This window comes from Papio anubis, chromosome X (assembly GCF_008728515.1).
Source record: "Papio anubis isolate 15944 chromosome X, Panubis1.0, whole genome shotgun sequence".
In the NCBI taxonomy this organism is placed as follows: Eukaryota; Metazoa; Chordata; class Mammalia; order Primates; family Cercopithecidae; genus Papio; species Papio anubis.
In genome coordinates, this window is record NC_044996.1 from 129,726,999 (window position 1) to 129,731,822 (window position 4,824).

Sequence of the window (4,824 nt, forward strand, 5' to 3'; positions counted from 1 at the left end):
CTGAATGTCCATTGCTATATGAATAGATAAAGAGCATGTGGTATATACATACATACATACATACATATATACATATTCAGCCTTAAAAAAGAAGGAAATCCTGTCATATACTACTACACGGATGAACCTGGAGGATATTATGCTAAGTGAAATATGCCAATCACAAAATGATAAATACTGCATGATTTCACTTATTCAGTAACTAAAGTAATCAAACTCATAGAAACAGAAAATAGAATAGTGGTTGCCAGGAGCTAGGGAAAAGGGAAGTTGTTCACGGTGTATAGAGTTTCAGCCATGCAAGATGAAAGTGTTCTATATATCTGCTGTATAAAAAATGCACATATAGTTAACAATACTATGCAGTACACTAAAAAATTGTTGAGGGTGAATTTATATTATTTTTTTACCACAATTTTAAAAAGCCTATATTAAGCAACAGCCAAGATATATTTAACAATAGAGCCATAGAAGCACTCCATTAAAATAAGATATAAAACAAGCATTCTCACAATAATCATCAATATTTAGCATTATTTTCATTCTGTCAATTCAATAAGATATGAATCAGAAACAAACATAAAATTATTATTTGCAGGTAATATTATACAGATGTAAAACAAAATAAAATCTACTTAAAAATTATTTAAAGTGATAAGAAAATTCAGTAAAGTGATTGCACACTTAAGTACAGAACCAAGAAATGCAAGAAATTAACAGTTTTCCTTCCCAATAGTAGCCAAAAAGAATAAATATTTGAAAAACAGATCACATTCACGAGAGCAACAAAGATATAAAATACCCACTTGTTAAATATGTAGAACCCCTATGACAGAAACTATAAAATTTTACCAAGACACATAAAGAAAGACTTACATATATAGAATCCTGCCATATTTCCAGCTGTCATGACAAAACATTATAAATACGCCAATTATTCCTAAAATGACTTATAGATTCAATTTCAGTAAATAGTCCATTTTTTAAATTTAAAAATATTTCTCTCAGAAATGTGAGTTGTGATTTCATCTTTCATTCTACCCATCTTTGTAATTTCAAGAAAATGAAAAAAAACTAAAGGTTTGGGCTATGATGATGTCAGTGGGATTAGGGGAGTATCCTGGACTTCTAGAAAACACATATGTTCCAGAATCAGGAAGCATGTTCATGCTATGCCATCGTGTCCCAAGCACCTATTTTCTCTTCTATTAAATAGTCACCCAATGATTACTTTCATCAACTTTCTTCCCTTCTCAACTAGTTGAAATTTAGTATTTATGTACACCTGAGTATTTGCCTACTTATTTAGAATAGCCCAGATTTTTGATATGCTGAAGATCATGAGATGTCAAAAACTCACAAAGAGAAAATGGGAGATGAGTTGAATCGTTGTTTGCAGCAACAGACTGATTATCACATAACCCTACAATGTTCCTCCAGCCCCACTATTATGCACTGTGGAAGAGGTTTGCTAATGCTAGGCTGCTTTGGCAGATTCTTGAGGACTCTGTAAATCTCTATAAAGGACTCACACACTGGAGATAAGATTAAATTATTATGTGGGTCTTACGCAACCCACTAGCTCTGACCCTCTCATGTATTGGTCAATAATTGGTCCTTGTCCTTTTTTTTTAAATTATCCAAGGACACAAATGGGCCACACTTCTGGGGAGAAGGACCTGGTCCTTGGAATTATTTGGCACTTTACGAGGTGATTCAAGGGGCCCATGTCCCTCCATTTGTGGCTCCAAGACCTCCAGGGCATAGTTCTTTTTTTTAAATTTCAATTTTTGTTTTAGATTCAGGGGGGTAAGTGTGCAGGTTTGTTACATGGGTATATTACATGACGCTGAGGTTTGTGGTACAATTAATCTCATGACCCAGGCAGTGAGCATAGTACCCAATAATAGGTAGCTTTTTTTTAGCCCTTGCCCCCTCCTTCTCTCCTCCCTTTTGGAGTTCCCAGTATCTATTGTTGCCATCTTTGTGTCCACGTGTACCCAATGTTTAGCTCCCACTTACAAATGAGAACCTGCAGTATTTGGTTTTCTGTTCATGTGTTAATTCACTTAGGATAATGCCCTCCAGCTGCATTCCATGTTGCCACAAAGGACATGATTTCATTCTTTTATAGTATTCTTTATCCAGTCAAGGGCATAGTTCTTATCTCCATGGTCAAAGCGAAGTATCCTGGCTAGCAGGAAAAGGGAAGAGTAAAGGAGTTGGAAACTGCACATTATCAAATAGCATTGAAGAGAACTTGGTCACAAAGACACACCTAATCCCAACGGGGAGCTAGGAATGTAGATTCTAGTGCCCTGGGACAAGGGGAGAATTCATTCAGGGGACAACCAATTGCCTTTCACAGTCCTTTCATGGAGTACAGCAGTGAATGGGCACAGACTTAAACATTTTAGAACAATGTCTGGAGTTCCTGCTTCATCACCTGCACACCATGTGCCCTCATTTTAAAATCATTTCCCCATCAATAGTGTTGACCTGTCATAATGGCATGTTTTCCCAAATGCATTGCTGACTGGACTAGATAAAGAGGAATATCTTTATCCATAAAGATAAAGAAGACCTCATACATTTGCAGAAAGATCTTAATACACAAGTCTTAAAAATAAACACCTTCAGGGTTACTGTCCCTTAAAAGAGGTTTCAGAAATTGTAGTTAACATTTGATTACATGTAATCATTTCAAATTTAGCAAAGTCCTTTCTGGGTTTGGCTAAGTAACTTTCTCCCTCTTGCTTTTCGTATTTCAGTGATGTTTCAAAACCAATTTCTAGAGGCAGGGCTTGTCAATTCATACCAATCAAGTCCAAAATGGCCTACATGTATTTTTCTCTGGCTTTGTGTTCTTCATTTATCATGTGCTTTGTCACTGGTAAACCCAAGACCATCTTACAGTCCCTCTTTTACTGAAAATGAATCACATTTATTTATAACTAAGACACCCTTGAGGGAAAGGGAGAGAACAAAGTAGCTGGTTTACTTAAGTATGGAACCAAGAAATGCAATTTACCTCCTCGCTCTTTGCCCACCCTTTCCCAAGGCCATAATATATCCCTCAAAATAAGCACAACTGACTAAGATGTACTGCAACTGCAGGAAAGGAGATATTGTTCAAAAATATAATCTTTTGACTAAGAAATGTAATCATCTCATTACTAACATAGATTAGAATAATCCAAACAACTGCATTTTATATGAAGATTAGTCTAAATGGAACCCAGAATTAACTCTAAAATGAGTGAGTGTTTGGAAAAACAAAGAAATTCTTCCTTAGGTAGCGAAGTCTCTGAGCTGCTGATTGTATACCTGTGCTGGATAACACCTTAAAATGGGTAAAACCTCATGAATAAAGAAGCTTCTTTGTGGCTGTTTTTCTATAAACCACAGAGCACTTCTGTTTACTTTTACTAAAGAATGAGATGAACACAAGCTGAAGAGTAGCAAATGAAGTGGCTGTCGACAGACAGGGATAAATCTATTTAAAAAAAAAAAATTAGATTGCTCTTTGAATTGGGAGAAAAGGATAATAGATGCTGGCAGAGCCACCCAAGGTAATTTGCCTGGATCTCAGAAAGATATTTGCTAACCTTGGCACAGTAAACTAATAAGTAAAATAAAGAAATTTAAAAATCAATGCTAACATTCATACATGAAAATTATCCTGGCTGGAGTTTGAGGTATATTATTTTAAAGACAGGGATGCCACATTGTCATGGTAACTAAGACAGAAAAGAACTCCTGGTATTTGCTTAGGCAAAGCAAGCTATCAAATAAAATTCTTTTCTAAACAATAAAGTTCTTTGACAGAAAACATGTGGGTTTTCCTATAAGCCTAAGCATATAATCTAAGTAAATCTTGTTAAATTTAATGTTTAATCATTGCTCTTACATAAAAGGAAATCACTCTTGCCTGTTAACTCAAATTGTAATTCCTTAATTTTTTTCTTGGAAACCTATTTGCAAAAAACAATGTGCTTCCCAGGTGCATTGTTTAATACCAAGGGCATGGCAAAGAAGGCTTTTATGACCTGCTTCCAACATATGTCTCAACATTAATTTCCCTCATACCCATATTCCTGCCATGTTCCTTAAGCTCTAATTACTTAAGAATATCCATTATTTCTAGAACAGGCCATTTGCCTCCATCTAACTTTGTCATATATTATTCCCTCCATCTAGAATGATCTTCCTGCTTCCCTTACCTCCCCCACCTCCCACCTAACAGCCTAGCAAAATCTTACTTAACCTGATCTCGTTAAGAAACAGTTTCCCAAGATCATGTCCTTTGCAAGGACATGGATGGAGCTGCAAGCCATTACCTTCAGCAAACTAACACAGGAACAGAAAATCAAACACCTCATGCTCTCACTTGTAAGTGGGAGCTGAACAATGAGAACGCATGGACACAGGGAGGGGAACAACACACACTGGGGCCTGTCAGGGGGTCCGGGGGAGGGAGAACATCAGGATCAATAACTACTACATGTGGGGCTTAATACCTAGGTGATGGGTTGATAGGTGCAGCAAACCACCATGGCACACGTTTACCTATGTAACAAACCTGCATGTCCTGCCCAATGTATCTTGAAACTTTAAATGAGTTTTGCTCTGTTGTGCAGGCTGCAGTGAAGTGGTGTAATATCGGCTCACTGCAACCTCTGCCCGCCAGGTTCAAGTGATTCTCCTGCCTCGGTCTCCCGAGTATTTGGGATCACAGGCATCTGCCACCACCCCCGGCTAATTTTTTTTTTTTTTTTTATTTTTTACTTTTACTAAATACCGGGTTTTGCCATGCTGGCCAGG